Below are 22596 nucleotides of genomic sequence, written 5' to 3' on the forward strand. Positions count from 1 at the left end.
AACAGCCGGTGTATGCTAAATCTGAAGTCTTCATTCTTGTTTGCATTCTTGTTTACTTTCCTTTTAGTGAGAAAGATCCCTCCCCACCACCACCACAAAAAAAGAAAGACTGTAAAGGTCAACGAGTTCTTTGCATTTCAAGAACAATGTCATCATGCCAGGTGTGGTTGTCTATATTAGAAATGTGTTTGTGTGCTCACACACAGTGTGTGTGTGTGGTTCACATACACACTCTGTAATTGAAAAATTGGCCTTCTTCGGACATTTCCCATATACCGTGTTTCCCCTTTTTTAAGACGTAGTCAGAAAGTAAGCCATGGCAGCATTTTTTAGCATTAGTGAAATCTAAGACACCCCCCGAAAATAAGACATACCTCCATGCGAGACCGCCGAGCGCCCCAGCCAGCCAAAGGGGCCTGGAACCGGCTGCTGTTGCTGCAGTGAACGCATGGAGCGCCCTGCAGCACCTGGCCTCTTCTTTTCTTTTTTTTGGGCTGCCCGAGGCCTGCCGCCCCGCCACCGGAACCGGCGGCTGCAGAGCGGAGCGCTCCGAAGCAGCGAGCGCTCGGAGCGCCCTGCAGCACCTGGCTTCTTCTTTTGCGGGGGGGGGGAGCTGCATGAGGCCTGCCGCCCCGCCGCTGTAACCGGCGGCTGCAGAGCGGAGCGCTCCGAAGCGCCGAGCGCTCGGAGCGCCCTGCAGCGCCTGGCCTCTTCTTTTTTTGGGGGGAGGAGCTGCCCGAGGCCTGCCGCCCCGCCGCCGGAACCGGCGGCTGCAGAGCGGAGCACTCCGAAGCGCCGAGCGCTCGGAGCGCCCTGCAGCGCCTGGCCTCTTCTCTTTTTGTTTGGCTGCCCGAGGCCGGCGGCTGCAGAGCGGAGCGCTCCGAAGCGCCGAGCGCTCGGAGCGCCCTGCAGCGCCTGGCCTCTTCTTTGGGGGGGAGAGCTGCCCGAGGCCTGCCCCCCGCCGTCGGAAGCGGCGGCTGCATAGCGGAGCGCTCCGAAGCGCCAAGCGCTCGGAGCGCCTTGCAGCGCCTGGCCTCTTCTTTTGGGGGGAGAGCTGCCCGAGGCCTGCCCCCCGCCGCCGGAACCGCCAGTCTGCAGCGCCGAGCGCCTGGAGCGCCCAGCAGCGCTGGGCAGAGCGCCGAGCCAGCAGCCTGCCACCTCGGTGCCGCGCAGAGCGCCCAGCAGCACCCCGAGCCAGTGGCCTGGCCCTTCCGAGGAGGCCTTAAGGTACAAGGCATCCCCTGAAAATAAGACACCGTCTGTTTTTTTGAGTAAAAAAAGTTATAAGACGGTGTCTTAAAAAGGGGGAAACACGGTATATCCAGTCCAGAACAGCTGCTTGTGCTCCTCTCCTAGCCCATCACATTGGACCCATTCACACAGTCATAAAGTCAACACTTCTCAATAGATGAGACCAGGCTCATTTAATGCATGTCTCAGATTACAACTCATCACATTCTTGCAGGGAGGGTAAAACTTTGCAAAGTATGCTGAATCCAGGCTATACATTTATAATCTGAGCACATCTTTCTGAACTTACATTACACACAAAGTAGGAGTAGCTGAGGGTAAGGAGTGCAGTAATAGCTATCACTTTTTCATACAGTGCAGTGGACAAAATGTTAAAACTAAGTTCAAGGGAACACAGATTAAAGTCCTCTAGTAAGCCCATTTTAGCCATAGTTCTATGTTTTAAAATGTGATCATAATATATATGTGAAGTGGACTCCACACATAAGAAATGGACATGGGCCCATATTGTGACCCCTGTTGCTGTCCTGGGAAGAAATTCAGTGTTGTGTATTTCTGTTGGCCAGACAGAATGATCCTCACTCTCCTCACCCTCATGCACTATTATAGGGGTCTACCCTACAGAGTAGACTTGGGGGAGGTATTGTTATAGGAAAATTCCAGGCTCACTTGGATTTGCCAAACAAAGACACCAGCCAAGAGCATTGGAGCAAAACAGCAGCCTGTAGGAACTGTTGCAACAGGACTTCCAACTACCACATGGAAGAAGCAGAAAGAAGCCCTGAACAAAGGATGGCTCATTTTTTATATAAGTTTCCCTTTTTACCCACAACACCCTTAGTGAAACATCATACATACATCATATATACATCACAGCTATGTCATAATATGGGAGGGGTCTTCTAGCAAAAACCTGAGTATCAAGTTTGTCTCCATTCCTCCCTTGACCTCCACCTCACACACATTAAGCAGAACAAAGGCAAGTATGTACATGTTCCTGTTCTCCCGGTCAAGTTAAGCACATCCCTTTTTCTTGACCAAGATCCTGTGGTTGGGTTTACTATTGTTTCTGGAATGGCTACCTGTCTGGCACTCAGGGGCTTGGATGCCAGCGATTATCACCTAGGCAAGGAGGCTGCTAAGTATGTGGTCTCAGGCTTGGGGGATGATGGCTGCCCCTGCCCACATCCCAGGCTCCCCCCTTGGTAGCCATTCCTTTCCTGAACAGAACAAAGTTGGAATGGCACAAATCCGATACTGGAGCGATTTTATATGACTTTCTAAAGTTTTCCCTGATGTTGGGAAAGAATGAGGGCACAAGGAGAAGGGGACGACAGAGGACAAGATGGTTGGACAGTGTTCTTGAAGCTACTAACATGAGTTTGACAAAACTGCGGGAAGCAGTGGAAGAGAGGAGTGCCTAGCATGCTCTGGTCCATGGGGCCACAAAGAGTTGGACACGAGTAAACGACTAAACAACAACAAAGTTTTCCCATAGAGCCAGCATATAGATTCACTTATCAGTGAACTGTTACATTTGGTAATGTGCAGCAAAGGCCCTTTGAATAGAGATAGGAAAAAACTGTGTGATGAAGTGTTTTGTGGGGACATTTGCAGGAGTGATTGTGCTGATTTTGGTAATAGGGGGTATGATGTCTGCTGGAGGGGCAAACCTCCCCCCCCCACCTTTCCATAAATTCTGGTAACAGTATATGGGAGGAGCCCTGTTGCACTAGTTGGAGCCCTTGTGCACCAGGTTAGTTGAATCCAAGCCTATGTAATGAGTGTGGATGGTTGAGGAAGGAAAACCTACACATGCACAGAGCTCTACATGCATAGGCTATGATCTGGAATACCTGAGTGACTGGGGTTCCTGAGGACCTGAAAGGTTATATGCATGACAGCTTTCCTTCTCAGAATTCCAGATTCAGCATGTGGGCATCAGAGGGTGGGAACAGGGAGATATGAATGGCTCCCTCTGCAGGCATACAACATGCAGCTCCTTCTATGAGTGTAAATCTGTCAACAACAACAACAAAACCGTTTATTGTGAGGACCATGCCTGTACACAAATATCAACACAACAATAATTAAAAATGTTAAAATTCATTACATACTATCCCAACAAAACCTTCACCCCACAAAACAGAAAGAGAAGGAAAACAAGCAACAAGTTAAACGGACGATGAAGGGGTCTTTATTTTATCATCCATAAATGTTTCCCTGGCTTTCATGGCCTTCATCACAAAGACCGCTACCACATGGGTAATTCGTGGGTTAGCATCAACTAACAACATTTTTACTCTATCTTCAGGATTGATTATAGAGTTGGGTATAGTTTGCAGCATCGCGTCTCTAAAGCCCGAGTGAATGGGGCAATAGAGGAGGTAATGTATAAGATCCTCATTAATTTTCATGAAGCAAGGGCATAAATGGTGTTCTGCTGGGATTTTTGTAAATCTACCGGTCAGGTATGCAGTTGGCAATGTTTGAAACTGGGCCATTGTGAAAGCTCTCCGAAGGGTGGGATCAGTGATATCCACCAGGTAGTTGGCACAGATTTTGACTGCCTTTACTCGGGGGAACCAGTAGGAAAACCCATATTTTTTTATCTTCATGGTGTCTAAAAAGGCATCTTTTTCAAAGATCCATTCCCGAACTTTTATCAGGGCTCCACAGTTTGAGAGTATTAAACTCGGGTAGATTGTATCTGGATACAATATCTAATAGGTTTTGACGCCAAGTAGTATTATGTTGTAAAGATACAAAGGCTTGTTTAGCCAATAAGGTGTTCGAGGCATCTGCGAGGTTGATGAACTTAAGTGGGCCCTGGCAGACACAGAAGGTAATCCTACTTCCACTCTTAAGAAGGCTGCCGGAGTACCCTGAGGGAGGCCTAGAATTCTTCTGAGATAAATTTTTTGGAAGATTTCAAGCTGTTCTAGCAGCTTCTGATTCCATCCCCAAAGTTCTACCCCATATAGCATCTGGGGAATCACTTTTCCAACAAAAGCTTTTAGTTCCGGGATCACCAGTTGCCCTCCCCTCGTATAAAAAAGGCTGAGCAGAGCACCAATTGTCCTACGTGTTAGAAGGGTTACAGCCTTGAAGTGGGCAAGCCAGCTAGATGTAGCTTGGAAAGTGATACCAAGATATTTTAAAAAAGGACACTGTTCAATTATGTGTTCATCTAAAGTCCATCTAAATGTGTGGCGAGCTCTAGTAAACACCACAATTTTGGTTTTGCCATAATTTATCTTTAAAGAGTTTTGGGAACAATAAGCTGCAAGCCCTTCCAGCATGCTGTGTAGACCCCTTCGAGTAAGTGCCATGACAGCCATGTCATCAGCATCAGGTGTTTGCCTTCCAGGGCAGGAGCTGATGACTTGTACTTCGCCATATGTTGAGCAATGTCATTTATATAAAAATTAAAGAGGAACGGCGCTAACAAGCAACCCTGTTTAACCCCTTTCCCCAGTGGCATTGGGTTAGTATGGCTGCCTGACATCCCACTTCTGATTTTAACTGTGGTGTCTGTATGCAACTCTCTAAGTATTTTGAGAAGTCGTCTCCTTCTATGAATGGAACCCTCTGCAGGCATACAACACATGTAGGATGTCTTGATGGTCTTATTTATATTTTGATTATGTAAACCTTTTCTCTAATGTTTGCAATTTATCAATACGTATGAGTATTTTAGATTGTGCTTTGTAAACTGTTTAGAAGTTTTCTGTTGAGTAACTAGCATACAAATGCTGTTAAATTAAGACAAGTTAATACTGAAATTCCTGTAACGTGGCAGTCCCTCTCTATAGCACTATCAATACTTCTGAGGATGACTATGGATATACAGTAATGAGAAATACTGTGTTACTTTGTTACATCAAAAACTTTTCAGGAGATATCTAGGCAAAGCCTGGATGGAGTTGTGTTGTTGTCAGGAATAATAAGTGGTCCCTATATATCAGGGTACGCAGCGACCTAAATCCCTTTTACTATATCAGAATAGTGCCATAGTCTGGCCACAGCTTGTAATCATAATGGGAAAATCCTTCAGCTTTGGTTAGTTATGCCCCAGTCCTCTGATTCATTAGTTGTTTACAGCAGATTGTTAACAGCCCTAAGGATTGGCTTTAATCCCCAGCCAGAGTGTTTAAATACAATACATCATCAACAGGTAATCATTCACTTTGAAGTCTTTTGCTCCTCTCCCTCCTCCTCCCTCCTTGAGGTGAAACCCAGGACTTTAAAGCACTGCAACAGATTATTTCCATCAAAGCATAAAAATTAATAACGCAAATGTCAAGAAGTTAATTTGCTTCCCTTAAACACAAAAGATGGCAAAGCCTTTTTCTTCCTTTTGATTTCCACTGCAGCCTTTTAAAGTTTCTGATGTTGTTTGTAGTGACAGTGTGGGTGTTTCCTCCCCTCCCCCTTTCTTACTCAAGATGCATGTGTTGAAATTCAGCAATACCTTATGGCACTCATCCCAAGTTTTTTACTTCATGGAACCATCAATTATATTGTCTTTGATCAGATCTCACCTTTTTATTCCAACACTCAGACTATGATGTCCCTTTTTATCTCATGAGCTATTTATACCATAGTACTGGTTCTACCATAATCTTTTTTTTAAAAAGTGATGGTTCAATCATTGAAGAACAAAACATATTTGGTTTTTAAAAGTTGGGTTTTCTTTTTACTCTGTTACAGATATATCAGATTTCATTAAAATTAGTTATATTAATCACAGGCAGAAATAGTACAATACAGTACTTTAAATAACTAGAGAATGTAATATAACTGAAAGTATATGTTTAATAAAGCAAATCAAAAGTTAAAATCCTATACATTCTTCCCTTGGGAGTAAGCTGTATTGACTCATTGGACTAATTTCTGAGTAATTGTGCATAGGGTTGTGAAACAAGTAACAGAAACTACTATAAATACATAATGAAACTCCAAATTACATTTCTTTTCAGGTTTATGTAAGTAAATGGTGTAGAACTGATTGTTTTTTGCAGTGTGTATATGGGGTGGGGGAATATCTTCAGTGCATTAGGATGAAATGGATAATTTCCTCCAAAAGTAAGAATCGTTTTTTCTCTCGTTAGCCCAATATAAAATTCATGAAAATGTAGAATATCCTCAACATGATCCATATTTTCAGGGACAAAAACAGTATTCCAAAATATGTAAGATTTTTTTCTCAGAACTAGGTTTCCTTTGAAAACAGTTGGTTTGTTACTGTGGCATACCCCATAACTTCTAGACCTGAGTAGTTAACCAGAGCAACTCAAGCTTCACCACTAAATCCGCCATAAAATGCACTGGCATGAATCTAGTGATCTACTTTAGGTGGGTTCAACGGCCTGGGCATGTACAGTGGGACTTTCCACCCACCCACTTTGAACAATAAACGCAATTCCATTTGCTGCTGTTTCCTGGGGCTTACTTTGAACTGTGGTTTTGAGTTGTTTTTTAATTAGCTTTTGTTGTATCTATTGTATGTGTTTTTATACTGCACAATTTCTTTGCTGCTTTGAAGACTTCAGTAGAGAAATGGCTAATAAATACCAAAAACTGTTTTTGAAAATCCCATCCATTGCAGAAATTTGTCATGTGGTATAAGGAGCTGCTTGGGCATGCAAACCTAGGGCATGTTCACAGTACAGCTTGTTCCACATTCAGCATGCTCCCCCTGCTAATTGTTGAAGCCTCATCACCATAGCTGCCAAGTTATCCCTTTTTACAGGGATTTTCCCTTATGCTGAATAGGCTTCCTCGCGAGAAAAGGGAAAACTTGGCAGCTATGCTCATCACACAACATTAGTCACAATCCTTACGGATCCTGTATTTTCTCGACAAATATTGCTGTCTTTTCTCAAACCAGTTTCAATTCAGTGAGAAAACTGAATGAGTGGAATAAGTGGTTATGTGAATGTGAGCATACCCTAACATTCATCACGCATGCACAGATGAGCACAGATGACAACTTAGCAAATAGAAGTTCCTGGGAGGACGGGTTGCAGACGCAGGAAACTGAAAAGGTCATGCACATAGGGGGAAGACATCCCCATACACACTCTGATGTTAATAACAATGTGGCTTGAAACACAGTTGGGGTGGGTGGGTGGGTGGGAGGAATGACCTCATTGCATTTCAATAGTTCACTATAAACTGCTAACTGCAACAACCAATTGGGCTACGTATTTACCTCAGAGCAACAGGTTTCTGAAATCACCAGTCAGACACAATTACTTCTGACTACAGACCAGTTCACTAAATTCTGCCAAAAACTAAACCTAAAATGTGAGTCTTGTCTGAATTTATTTGGGAAGGTTAAAGGATCTACACACGCAAAAGTAAATAACAAGTACAAATTCAGCTGGTGTGCATTGGAAAGAGTATCTATCACCTGCTGTTAAAGAAACAGGAATGCAGCCAGAAGTTAAAAGTTGCAACTCTCAAGCACATCTTTATGCTAATTTGAAAAGATGGAAACTATTTTAAAAAAATACAAAATAAAGTGAAGAAAATAATTTGTATATTCTTAAACTCACACTTGAGTTAGGGCTCATTCTGGGCTTCCTGTTTCCAATCAATACAGTGGTACCTCAGGTTACAGACGCTTCAGGTTACAGACTCCGCTAACCCAGAAATAGTACCTCGGGTTAAGAACTTTGCTTCAGGATGAGAACAGAAAACGTGTGGCAGCGGGAGGCCCCATTAGCTAAAGTGGTACCTCAGGTTAAGAACAGTTTCAGGTTAAGAACGGACCTCCAGAACGAATTAAGTTCTTAGCCAGAGGTACCACTGTACTTTCCTTTTGGGCCACTCTTGCCCCCATCCACTTCCTTTTCCCCTTTGTGCCCTTTGCTATGGCCCAGATTATCTGAATGCTTTGAGCTGAAATTCCATCCCTGCTCCATTTCCCCCACAGGGTTACTCTGGTGTTGCTCTTTGAACTTGGCATATGAACTTAGTTCCAACTGTATCCCTTACTTTGTTTATGGGTGATATATCCAAGTAAATCACACAATAGGTCTGTTGAAATCAATGGATTGAGAATGGATTAGCTCGAATCCATTGATTTCAGTGGGTCTGAGTGAGTGAGCATGACTTTATTGGATACAATATCATGTCTGAATTTGACTACACTTTACAGCCACCTACACAACTGACAGGGATACCTCTCTCTGACCTCACTGCAGCCCTGCTCTGCCCTAGTGTTGTCCAAATAAGATAAAGGAACAAAAGTGTCAGGAGGGCAACTCCATAGGGCAGGGGTCAGCAACATTTTTCAGCAGGGGGCCGGTCCACCGTCCCCCAGACCATGTGGTGGGCTGGACTATATTTTTTTGGGCGGTGAACAAATTCTTATGCCCCACAAATAACCCAGAGATGCATTCTAAATAAAAGTGCACATTCTACTCATGTAAAAACACTAGACAGGCCCCAAAAATAACCCAGAGATGCATTTTAAATAAAAGGACACATTCTACTCATGTAAAAACAGGCTGATTCCCAGACTGTCCGCGAGCTGGATTTAGAAGGCGATTGGGACGCATCTAGCCCATGGGCCTTAGGTTGCCTACCCCTGCCATAGGGCTAGCCCACCACACTAGCTACTGCATAAGACTATGCTACGAGTGTGCAGTAATTTCACCATTTTTATTTCATGGAATTTCTTCCATGGTAACACAGAGATTTTAGCAGCCAAAAATCCACACCAGCACAAACTTCTCAGAAGTTCCAGAAGCAAAGAAAATGGCTTTATTAAAAGATTTAGGACAGAGCCTTTTAATAAAGTAATTGCCACGATTTTATTAAGAAGGAAAGAGGCAAAAGGGGAAGACAGGAGTGGAGACCAGAATGAGAAGATTGAACATGCCCTCTTGCTGGGAAGATCTACACATCTTTAATAAATGAAAAGCCCTTTACTAGAATCTTTATCTTTGGAAGCAATTATTTTTCAAAGTCATGGGCTTCAGACGCTGCAAAGATGCTGCCTTTTGCTCTCCACCTCTGCAAGTGCTTTAAGATTTAAGAAACCTGTTGGCTTGAGTTCTAATAAATCCAAATAAATGCTTTGATTTTTTTAATTAAATTTTTACTGCTATCTGCATTTGATATCTCAGCCAAATTGTATCCACTGCAAGAGCAACAAAAAAGTCACATCAAAGGGGAGCTGCACCTCATGACTTGTAATTATAGGATTTATTGCTCCATGACATAAGATGCACCTGCTGTCTGATAGTCTCTACTATATGACCCACGGCTGAAACAAAGGTACTTTTCTGAAGTGGGGTGAGCCGGTACATTTTAAGCAGGCCTTTTCATCCCAAGAAAGTAGCTACATCTGGGAGTCATCTACCAAAAACATTGCTTGTGCTGAGCTAGAAAAACCTGTGAAAATGAAGTTGAGATTTGGTAACAAGAATGAAGTCATGTATAACAGAATAGTGAATGTTTCAGGTTATGTAAACACTACTGGCTCACAACACAGCTACCGGTAGGTTGTTTTTTCCTCCCATTTGGATCAAACCTAGTTGGTGGGGGGGATGCATCAAAATGCAATATTTCATGAGAAATTACAGGATGGATACAGGACAGATATGGATTGTGGCTACTATTATGTATACAATACTAACCAAACCAGCAGTAGATGGCACATTGGATGTAGAGTAAATGGGAGTGTGTACACAGCCTCAATGTTCTGTCTTTTCAGTACTACTACTACTTCAGTACTACTACTACTACTACTACTACTACTACTACTACTACTGGACCCAGGTGGCGCTGTGGGTTAAACCACTGAGCCTAGGGCTTGCTGATCAGAAGGTCAGCGGTTCGAATCCCTGTGACGGGGTGAGCTCCCGTTGCTCGGTCCCAGCTCCTGCCAACCTAGCAGTTCAAAAGCACATCAAAATGCAAGTAGATAAATAGGAACTGCTACAGCGGAAAGGTAAACGGCGTTTCCGTGTGCTGCTCTGGTTTGCCAGAAGTGGCTTTGTCATGCTGGCCACATGACCTGGAAGCTATACGCCGGCTCCCTCGGCCAATAATGCGAGATGAGCGCGCAACTCCAGAGTCGGTCACGACTGGACCTAATGGTCAGGGGTCCCTTTACCTTTACTAGTATAGTACTACTACTGCTATTGGCTTAAATAAACTCATTTGTCAGTCTGAATGGCATAAATTTGATAAGCTCCATGACCTTTATATAGGCCTCTCACTTGAACTGCCCAAGTCACAGATTTTATTTATTTATTTAAAGTGTTGGCAGCCTGTCTAGTAATAGCAGTGGTAGCCTTGATAAAGGAACAGTGATACAGTGGTACCTTGGGTTACAAACACTTCGGGTTACAAGCACTTCAGGTTACAGACTCTGCTAACCCAGAAGTAGTACCTCGGGTTAAGAACTTTACTTCAGGATGAGAACGGACCTCCGGAACGAATTAAGTACTTAACCAGAGGTACCACTGTAGTTACTTTGAACAAAATAGTTTTCTCTTAATTGATATTGTTGACGTTACAGCACAGCTTAACAGCTACCATTATAGATATAAATACATTAGCAAGGGCAGCTACTACCATTTGTGTAGTGCAAAAGTTGAAATACTTGTGCACAGCCATTGCAAATACAGGCCCCATTCACATCAAACAATGTGTTCTACACATTGTGGGGAATGCTGAACCAGGTTGGGGGTTGTGCCCTGCCACGAGCAGAATCTAGACATAGGGTCCTTGTGTGAACAGGTCCCACGATGCCAACATGAATAAGCAGCTGAGATTCTATTTGCAAGGCCTGTGGACATTTTACTCAAAAATAAACTGTTGCTATTAAAAGAGCCACTTGGCAAATGTACCGTACTTTGTTTCTTATCAGTTTGCTCTCTCTCTACAACAAAGACTAGGAAAATATTGGCAGGAATCATTGCTCTTGTAAGATGATGCACAAACCTTCCAATCAGGATAGTCAACAGCCATATTAAGTGTGGCGATAGTGTGGGCAGTGCAATCTGTGACTGATCTACCAACAATAATCTATAATACTCATTCACTCTCTTTCTCTTTCTGTTTCTCTCCCCCCCCCTCTTTTTTTAATGGGGTGACTTAAATGTTCTAATAAAATGAAGCAGTGGAATGTTTCCAGATGTCCACAACACTAGCAGGAAGAAAGTGCTCTAATCCTAATGTTCTACCAACCCAGCATCCTTTCCTTATTAAATCATTCTTCCACTTCAACTTATGGGGCAGGAGGTTGAAAAGAAGGAAAAGAGAAAAAGCTCACAAAAGTGTTTTGACAAATCCTTTCAAAACACACCAGGAAAACAGTGACAGCAAAAGTCTGCTGTCCAAGTTATTTAACTATTAGTCTCATTCAGCCCGTTAAGAAAACGGGCGCTAGAGGTGCAACGGGGCCACGGCCTTCCCTCCCTTTCTGCGCTCGGCCGCGGGGCGTGCCAGGAACGCAATTAAACAAAGCGCTCTCTCGTCGTGTCCCACGGCCAAGCGCAGAGAGGGAGGGAAGGCCGCGGCCCCGCCGCGCCTCCCACGGGCCAGGTAGGGTTGTCAGGAGGAGGAGGCGGTGGCCCAAGATGGCGGCATCGGGCTCCGAGGCCGCGGCCCGTGGCGGCGGTGGCCCCGGAGCCCGATTCTGCCATCTTGGTCCACCACCACAGGGGAACGGGAGGCAGAGGGTTGAGGGGGGGGGAGAGAGAGCGTGTGTGAGCACGTCCCGCCTCTTCGTCCAGTCCCTGTGTTCGTGGGGCACATGCGCAGTAGCGCGGACACAGGGACACAGGGAATCTGGACGCAGAGACACTTGCACTTTATTATATATATATAGGATGTGTTTACACCCCATTTATTTCAATGGGGTTTCTTAGTGCCAAGACTTCTGAGGATGGCAGTTGTTTCACCTAGCAAGGGGGGAATTGCTGCACATGCAGGTTGCCCCATTTGTTTTAATAAAGGAGCAGCTATACATGCAAAGGCTATGTATGCATGGAGCCTCTCTCTCAGCTGAAGTGAACAACAGTCTATGTGGGTAGGAGTATATCACAAGCACCTCAAAATTCCCACACCACCATGACATAAGTGGATGAGAGCAGCTTTCTTCAATTGTCTTGCCTTGGAGAAGGCAGAACCAACAGTCAGAGAGGCAGGAAGGGCCGTGGGTCAGTGGAACAGTATCTGCTTTGGATTTAGATAGTCCCAGGTTCAATCCCCGGCTGGGACAGACCAGCGGGGGGGGGGGGGTACTGCCAGTCAGTGTAGACAATGCTGAGCTATATGGACCTAATGTTCTGACTCAGCATTAGACAGCTTTCTATATTCCTATGATGTTCACTTAGCAAGTGATAAGTTAGAATCAGAATTGATGAGGCAGGGAATCCTGGCTGCCATATGTTCTTGGGAGTTCTTGGGAGTTGTCTGCACCTCTGCAGGCAATACTACAGTCCTGGGTCACAGAAGCTCTTCACCATCTGCATTTGAGCCCTGCCTGCTGCTTAAGACTGTGATTAGGCCATTGTTGTTTTGAAATATTTTTATGTGCATCTCTACTGCACATGCAGAGCATTTCCCAAAGTTCAAGGTGTTGGGTTTCTGGAATAATCAAAGTTGCTTTTGAGCCGGTCTAATGTCAATACTGTCTGTTTAAGAAAAACAGGTGCCGATAATTTCTCTTTAATTGCTCACAGGTATGGGCTCTACTCCATGTATATAAGGCTCTGTTGGAAAGCATTTTGTGTGGTAGTTGTGTGGGAGTATGTTGGGAGGTTTGAAGGGTTGGAATGTGGGTATGAAAAGTTGCTGGGAGAGAGAGCATTTATCTTTAGTTTAAAGTCTCTTCCGAGTCAGTTTGTTTTTCTGTTAAAGAAAGCCAACCTTTTGTTTTTCATCTGTATACTTTAAACAGGTATGCAGCTAGTCAGGGGTTTCATGCTAGGTTGGTCTTTAAACTCTTGGTGGTGTATTTTAGCCAAGTCAACTTCTGTTTGCGTATTTTGTTTTTCTATAAACTCTGCGTGAAGTGTACTTTGAAGGGCCACTGGGAAACTGGGGTGTATGATTTATGTTAGCACTCTTAATACCCAGTGTTCCTCAATATTATTTCCTAATACAAGGTACCCTGGAAGTCATCCTTCCACCTGTACATCTCAGTTACTCACTAAAAAGCTATGTTCAGTAGTATATTGGGTCTCTTTTTCTCATATTAAAAGCTATTAGGCCTATGCCTGATTTTTTCCATCACTATATACAGCACTGTCCACATCATGGAGTATATTGAAACAACTTATCACAGCTTGAAAGGCAAGAGCAAATGTCAAATTGACATCAAAAGATATTTTGCACTAATTGCTGCCTAAATAAAAAACCTGGGTTTCTGGACACCAATGCATCACAACTATAATGGATGATTGAAACTGTCTTGCTAGCTTAAGATCCGTTCAGTATAAACATACAATTTGTCATTGCTTTATTCTCTGGAGAAAAGCATTTCAAATAAATCTTAGAGAGGTAAAGTCACCTTGATGCTTGACTCCAGCCTGTGCAAACAGCCCCTGCAGCTCTTTTAAAAGAAAATTGGGGGAGGGGGGGATGAGGCTCACTTAACTCTCTCAATTCTATAATTAGTTCTGCTGGCATTTGCTTTTCACATGAAGCAAGGACCAGGTTATATAGGTTAAAGATTAACTAGATATTGACCAAGGCGTCTCTGATAGAGGTAAAAGTAAAGCTCTAATGTCCAAGATTAGACATATGTAGGAATGAATGTCTATATTGACCTTTGAAATGCTTCAGTTCAGAAGCAAAAGTGTTCAAAGAAGAGATGGATGAACGATGGAGGCCTCATGGGTTAAAATAACTAACAGGGAAGGTACATTTCTTTAAGGGCTACTTTGTTGTCACTGAATAATTTGCAAATGCATATGCAACACATTTATTTCAGAAACAGTAAAAATCTGTTTCAGATTGGACTAATTTCAGATTGGGCTAATTTAGGTTATTTTCCATGATGGATTTGAACTAATAAAAATTCTGTCCCATATTTGATTCATTAAAGATATCTTACAAGTTTAAGTACGGTAGTTTTATTATTTTTCAGAACCATGATATCCTTTTAAGAAAGATCTATTCAGAGCAAACATCCCAAGAGGGTTCTCTTTGGAGAAAAAAAGAACATCATGGTTTTTCCACCTCAATACACTCTGAGATTCTTGTGATTTTACTAAGAATAAACATTCCAATTCAGTATAAGCTGTAGACTTGCCATTTTTGCTGCTGCTTACCCCAGTTTGTAAACATTTGGAATGATTTTCAAAATGCTGTTAATTGTGGAACCTTAAACACTTAACAAATTTATTATGGCATAAATGTTTGTGGGCTACAATCTACTTCATCAGATACACAAAAGCTTGTGCCATAATACGTTTGTTAGTATTTGAGGTGCTGTAAGACTCTTTATTAAAGATTTCAGAAACTTCACATCTGGGTAATACTCTCACCCAGGGGAAAGATTTAAAATGGTACCTATTCCGGCGTATAAGACGACCCCCAACTTTTCCAGTTAAAATACAGAGTTTAGGATATACTCGCCGTATAAGAAATATGGCCCAGCGTATAAGATGACCCCTGACTTTTGAGAAGATTTTCCTGGGTTAAAAAGTAGTCTTATACGCAGGAATATACAGTAATTAAAATATGGTGTGCTTTTGAGTTAAATGCATCTTTGTTGCCCAGGTACAATAAGAATAAGATAGGGCAAAATGGGGAAATGAACTATATGTTTAGAGCAAAACTTTCATTGCCTGGTCTCTTCTGTCCAGAGGAAACTGGGTCAAAAAAGCAAAAACAACTGAATGTTGAAAGCTATACAGGAAAGCCAAACATTGATCAGTTTAGTATTTTGCTTAAAAATATATATATTAATTCAGAGAACCTGTTTGACTAGTTTCCTCTTTTTCAATATGTAAAATAAATTGTAAGGGAAGCACAATGAGTCTATTACAGCCTTTCTAATATAACAGTTTATAAAACCCTGTTCATGATTCTGCAGTTGGCTCCTGTATAAAATGCAAATTTGCTATCTGTCAAATTACAAGTGCTGCTGTTTGAAGGAGTGAGAAAACTTATATTTGGTCATTGAGATTTCTTTTCCCCCCCTTATACCAGGGGCAGGATATAAGAATCACAGAATCATAGAATTGTGGAGTTGGAAAGGACCCTGAGAATCAACTCGTCCAACCCCCTGCAGTGCAGGAATATGCAGCTGTCCCTCAAGGGGATCAAACCTGCAACCTTGGCATTATCAGCACCATGCTCCAACCAACTGAGCGATCCGTTGAAGAACTCTGTCAAGCAGAAACTCCATGGATTTGGTTGTGAACATTACTGCATTCTCTTCTTAGTGGAAATCTGAAATTCCATTTCTCACATACTGTCATTCAGCTGGGGTTTAAGAAAATAGGCTCACGGGTGTTCTATGATATAAGAGAGATCTGTGTGGATGAGAGGCAGGCAGAGACTAAAGAAAACAGAAGAAAAATTAGGAGTGAAGGCATAGATACCAAACTTTTAGAATACTTAATGATAATAATTACATTATTTATTTTACTTGTTGGTTAATGTGAAGAGACAAAAAGAGTGCAAAGAAAGAAAGAGCTTCATATAGAAGCAATCTGAATTTTCAGGAAATAAAAACAAGTAACATATTTATGTCAAGCATGATGCAGTGCATCATACTGTATTTAATTATAACAGGGATGGTCTGGTAGATTATTAGGGAAGTTGCAAGTTTCTGACTTTGGCTGTTTAGATAGATGCTTGTTTCCAAAGCTGCAGGCACAGTGTAAATCGCATCAATGAGAGATATCCTCCAATTTGGTATTTATATTTTTTCAGATTATAACATTTACCACATCCATTATTCTTTTAAGTCACTCTTTAGGCTAAAAGATTACTTATAATCTGCATCAATATAGAGCAATGAGTACCAAATCATTAAAATGTATATTCTTTTCCACTTAATCCTTTTTCTAAATTCTTGTGTGCAATGCAATAAACCCAGTGTAATAATCCTGGTAGGAAATAAAATTAAAAAATTCCTTCCAGCACTTAGTTGGTCTCTAAGGTGCTGCTGGAAGGATTTTTTTATTTTTATTTTACTACGTCAGACCAACACGGCTACCTACCTGTAACTAGAACTATGGTAGGGAATAGTTTATCACAGTGTTTCTCAACCTTTTTTGGGCCACGGCACACTTGTTCCGTGAAAAAAATCACGAGGCACACCACCATTTAAAATTAAAAAAATTAACTCTGTGCCGCCCTATATTATAATTATGACTGTAAGAAACACTTGCCAAATATTGCTTTCCGGCGGGTCAGTGTTGTGTATTGGCGGCCGCCAGGCTCGTTTGCACTGAGCTTTTGGGAAAGAGGAGGAGAAATATTGCTTTCCGGCGGGTCAGTGCTGATTATTGGCGGCCGCCAGGCACGTGACAATGCAAATCGCCCTTCTCGTTGCCGCACGTCGCGGCACACCAGCCAGCGTCTCACGGCACACTAGTGTGCCGCGGAACAGCGGTTGAGAAACGCTGGTTTATCAGATGGGCACACAGGAAAGACAAGCACAGGGATTTGCTGGTTTCCTTGCAACATACTAGCCAAAAACTTGTTACAATTTCATGAGGTTTTTCAGGGCTTCATGTCTTCTTTGATAGGAAGTGTCCATTTGTTGGTTTGCTACTTATTATTCAGAAAAGACTGAAACATCAGGAATACTGAACAGGGACATATGTGGATATATCACGAGTCAGTCACATTTCTTATCCTCTTTGTCTTGCACTTCCAGCGACACAGTTTGTGTGGAGCATCTACAAAAGAGCAGTGTGGATCAGCTTGGGGGGGGGGGTCCCAAAAACTTCTGGCAAAAAAGGGTGGAATCTATTTGATGGGGACAACTGACCTGCAGCCAGTTATGGGATTTTTTTTACAGTAAACCTTGAGATGAGTTTAAGAACAATTTCAGAAAAGTCCAAGCTAAACTTAAGTATCATTGCATACAAAGAAACACAGGTGATTAGTTTTCATGGGGCTAAAGCAAAAGACCAATGATGTTTCCACCAGTCCAACATTATTTTAGTAAGTGGGTCACTTGCAAGGGATGGTTGATGGCCAAATGAAGAAAGGTTGTAGTTCAGTGGCAGAGCATCTACTTTGTATGCAGAAGGTCCCTGGCAAATCTCTGGAATCTCCAGGCTTGGAGAGAAACTTGTCTGAAGTCCTGGAGAGCCACTGCCAATCAGTGCAGAAAATGTAGATGGGCCAATGGTCTGATTCAGTATAAGGCAGCTTCCTGTGTTCCTAAGTTATAGGTGTTGCTTGCATTGACTGTGGTGTTGAGTTCCAAGGAATGTAATTAAGCAGATGCAACCAATTGCCATTTTGTTGTCACATACTGGGATCAAAGTTGGTTGCAACAAAAGGGGCTCCTTCTCTGCTTACCACAATGATGCAACCATTACTCAGAGCAAATTCACATGTGCAGACCTGAGACATGTACTAAGTTCCACCTGAAGCAAGCTGTTGGGTAACACCTCCTGTGAGTTTAAATATAAGAACCTTAATGGTTTCTGCCATCATTAAGAAACCACTTAATCCAGTAGCATGACATGTGGCTAAACCTTAAGGGCTTTAAAATGTTAGTTTTATCTAATAATGCTCTGCAGCTCACCTATGTAACAAGCTCAGGGCAAAATATATATTGCTGTGAATGGCACTAGAAAAGAATTCACAAGGCAATCACAGATAGTAAAGATGTAGTCATTTTGCCAGGAAGTGATCTCACATCCCAAGAAAAGCAGAGGTTGTAATGCAAATGCAGACAAATCTTTGAAATGAATAGAAGAGTTGACTGCCAAGCGAAAATGAAGTTCAAAGCTAGAAAATGGGATTGTCTTATCCTCCATAAGTTACTGCCAGAAAACAGAAAAGATACAGTAATTGCCTTCAAGAGAATGAAACACACCTGTTGCTTATGAAAATGCAGCCCATATGTCGGCCACAATTTTTATTTCTGTCTTGACTTACAAACAGCAATCAACCAAGCTTTCTTTAATCCTTGCAGTAACGTTGCTGCATTAAAGTTGCTTCTGTATATTTCACTTGCCAGTTGCTTATTTCAAGCAGAAGCAATAGGAGTGGGAACGAAGTCACAATCCAGAGAACGTTAAAGCACAACTAAGGGCTTAACCACACTTACCTTTCGTCCCACTCTTTGCAGGCAGAGGTCTGCACCTTAACACTTCATGTCTGTGTTTTGTTTTGTTGGGTTTTTTGCCTCAAGCTTACTCTGTGAACACTCGCTCTTTAAAGCTGAATTGGAGCAAACATCAATTCGGGTTTTCTGCATATTGATGTTTGCTCCGATTGAACTCTAAAGAGTAGGTTTTCAGATGGAAAGCTCTGGAGCAGGGGTAGGAAAGCTCAGGCCCATGGGCCAAATGCGGCCCAATCGCCTTCTCAATCTGGCCCACGGACGGTCCAGGAATCAGCGTGTTTTTAGATGAGTAGAATGTGTTCTTTTATTTAAAATGTATCTCTGGGTTATTTGTGGGGCCTGCCTGGTATTTTTACATGAGTAGAATGTGCGCTTTTATTTAGAATGCATCTCTGGGTTATTTGCGGGGCATAAGAATTTGTTCATCCCCCCCCCCAAAAAAAAATAGTCCGGCCCACCACATGGTCTGGGGGAAGGTGGACCGGCCCCCTGCTGAAAAAGGTTGCTGACCCCTGCTCTGGAGCAAAAGGTGGGGGGTGCTTGGACATGGAGGTTTAAACTGTGGACCATGCCTGGAAAGAGCAGTGGAAAGATAAGTGTGGATAAGCCCTAAATCCCACTGAAGTCAATGGAACCCAATAATTGCATTGATGACAATGGTATTACTGCCTAACATTCTCTGGGGCACTCTCCACATAATTTCAGTGTTGTATTTTCTTCCCAAAACATTTTTTAAATTAAAACATGAGAATGTTGATGGCTTTGCTATTTATATATAGCAGATTTATAGCTAGATGAAGCAATATTTTTTCCTATAGAATATGACAGAATTCCTTTAAAGCTTGTCAACACACATTGTGCCAGCTATTTTGGTTTAGACGATTTTCCAGCACAATGTTTGGATAGCCTTCAGAGATAAAAGTGAACTGTGGTTGTTTTTAGTTTAAAGAGATGGGTGGGGAAATCCTGAGCAAGACTGGTTTCCTGTGGCATATAGTGAGACACCTGAAAGACAGCACATGAAACTGAATTGTCTATCAAACAAAGAAGTGCTGGCAAAGTCAACCCAAATTAAATCCTAAAAACCTCTTTTGCTTTTCATTTCTGATAGATTTTGAATGTAAACTTTATTTCCTTAAGGAGTGGGGAATGTTGGTGGCACGGCTGAACATCAAAATAAAATGATATTTATTCATTATTTTGCAACATTTATATACTGCTTTTAATCACTGGTTTCAATGATATATTGCATCTGACAGTGGTGCATGCCTCTCCCTTAAAAAGTAGTGGCAACCAGAGCTAAGCTGTCTTCATTTGCCACCCCCAGCATATTCCCATTGCATCCTCTATTATCGACACATAGGCTATAACTAGACTGGAGCAACTGCCTGGAAAACTTTTGATATATAGTCATACCTTGGGTTAAGTACGCTTCAGGTTGAGTACTTTCAATGGGAAAGTTCACTTCAGGTTAAGTACGCTTCAGGTTAAGTACAGACTTCCAGAACCAATAAAGTACTTAACCTGAGGTACCACTGTACATTGATTATTGCCTTCATTTTATGGATCAATGGTCTCATTAGACAGTAAAACTCATGTTAAATTGCTGTTTTAGGGGGTGTTTTTCATCGTCTGGAACAGATTAATCCACTTTCCATTGCTTTCAATGGGAAAGTTCACTTCAGGTTAAGTATGGACTTCCAATTAAGTACTTAACCCGAGGTACCACTGTATAAGAGATCAAACCCATGGTAGATTAAAAAGGAGACTCAGGAAATAACAGTGTGGTGAGGTCTCATAAAGAACACTGTAGCCCATTCAATTCAAGAAACATGTTGACAAATAGACAATGATTCAGAAGAAAATGACAAAGATACTAAAGACAAAGGAGACAATAATTTTTTTTTCATTTAATATGAAAGAAGAAAATCAAGGGGACAGTATGCTGACAGTACTAACGATGAGCAGCAGCCATTGTGTCACTCAAGCACCAGGTTTGGTTTATGTAATCCCAATCTTTCCCTTTGGTGGGAATTTACGTGTGGGCATGCAAGCCCAGAGAATACCTCTGTTAGGGAGAAGCTCTGCAGAGGCTAGGCTGCATCTCCATCTTCAGGAGTCATGCCCATTGCTGATTGGGTTCTCGGCAATGAAAGACTGAAGGGGTGTAAGATCATGACAATTCTTTGTAGCTTTCTTTGGGCTATTTAATAAAACCTTTAGCCTTTAACCTTCACCCCATTCGGGTGTTCATTGTGTTCTGGATGTAAGAAAAACCACTGCACCTTTAACAATACAATTATCATTATAATTAACTGTAGGTTGGGTTGCCCATTCTCTAGATCAGGCCTGCCCAACTCCCAAAAGACTGTGAACTACTCCCAGTATTACAAAAAACTGGCAGTGATCTACCAATTGTCATTGAGGATTGATCAGAGTTGGTGAGCTTTTTTGGGGGAGGACTGAGCTTCTTTGAAGGGGGAATGACATGATTCGCTCACCTAAAACTCCGCTGCTAAAAAATGCACACAGCGCTAAAGCCAATCACCACATTCCCAATCGCCAACAGAAAACGCCAAACACTGCCCACTTGATGCGACAGAGGGACAGAGAGAGGGGGGCGGAGACATTCATTCCCCAGTTCTTTACATTCTGCAATCAACCACGATCACCACAGGATTTACCTGTCAATCATGGTTGACCAGTTTAACATGTCTGCTCTAGATGAATGGACAGACCATGATTGCAGACAGACCAGTTTGTTCTGCCCTCAGAGTTGGAGAGCTCTATGGTTCCTATCTTGTCAATTGTTTAATATTAGAGATGTACATATCTGCCCATTTCGGTTTCATTGATTGCCTTTCCACATCGGTTTATGCTGGGTTGTTTTTTTTAAATAACCTGCATTAAAATTTGTATGCATTTTCATGCATACTTCTCCTATGCATCTTATATGCAGCTTGGCGCATGATCCATTTTTTCCAAACAATATTATTAATATAATGTATTTTGCTCATTAATTTCACAAATATACATATTTTTGCATGCATTTTTCCTGAACACACAAATTATTGTATGCAATTTTTGTTGGGGAACTGCAACACAAAACTCAGATTGCATTTTGGTTTGCATATTGGGTGTGAATTAGGTTCGTTTGCATTAAAATGAAAAACACATGAATTTCTCCCAATTCCTATTTAATACTGGCGACAACAATGGTAGTTTTGCTTCTCAGAATGGAATGGAATCAACGTCTCGTTGAAATTAATGGCAGATTTCCCACTAATTTTAATGGTTATGGATCACACCCAGGTTTTATTTATTTGCTTGTCCATTTAAGCTCAGCATCCTTGTTAAACCCTTGAATTTTTGTTCTCCCTTTCATGGATTAGGTGGCAACCCCATGTAGATTCTTTCTCACGCTGACTGGGGAGCAAAGCACTTTTCTGTATAAAGATTGTAAAGTGGCCCTCATTTCTGTTAAGAACCTTGCATATGACATACAAAGTAGCCTCTCTGTGATGAAAATAATTGTTCTTGGATAAACAAGGAGATTCTCAGAAAGTCCCAAGGCTATTGGCAGAAGATGTGTTGGCAGCTGTAATAGAACAATTTTATTGTGGTGCAAGGAACTGTAAGAGGAAATGAATCTGGGATTCTCTAAGTCCCAAATGTTATAAGCTTATGCTATATAAAATTGAGGTAAACATTATTTATTGCCATGGCTATGTTATTACAAATCTCATTTGTTTGCATAGGGAGATATGCTGTATTTATTATTTATGTCCTCTGTTTCTTACCATGCCTTTTCAAACAGGACATACAAGGGGATCCCCCCTCCCCAAAAAAGATGGAAGACAGAAATGTTTCACTAATTCTATGTGGGGTACACAATAAACAGCTCTTCCCACAAAAGATAATCTAATTCTCATTCTCAAAGAATACAGTCTTGAACACCCGGTTAAAGATGTGCTGACTTGGTTTTTTCAGTTCAATTTTACTGCTATTACTACAGATTGGGGTGGGGTAAAGGTAAAGTGACCCCTGAC

The 22596-nt window shown here is 42.1% G+C and overlaps 1 long non-coding RNA gene across 1 annotated transcript in view; it reads right to left on the reverse strand.

Moving 5' to 3' along the window:
- Positions 1 to 3107: 3107 nt before the first annotated feature.
- LOC148684820 (uncharacterized) overlaps positions 3108 to 22596 on the reverse strand; it is a 107395-nt gene continuing 87906 nt past the window's right edge. The window contains exon 3 of the long non-coding RNA XR_015951444.1: positions 3108 to 3270. This is a non-coding gene — a long non-coding RNA (uncharacterized LOC148684820). The remainder of the gene's footprint in view (positions 3271 to 22596) is intronic.

This window comes from Zootoca vivipara, chromosome 8 (genome assembly GCF_965207765.1).
Source record: "Zootoca vivipara chromosome 8, rZooViv2.hap1.1, whole genome shotgun sequence".
Classification (NCBI taxonomy): domain Eukaryota; kingdom Metazoa; phylum Chordata; class Lepidosauria; order Squamata; family Lacertidae; genus Zootoca; species Zootoca vivipara.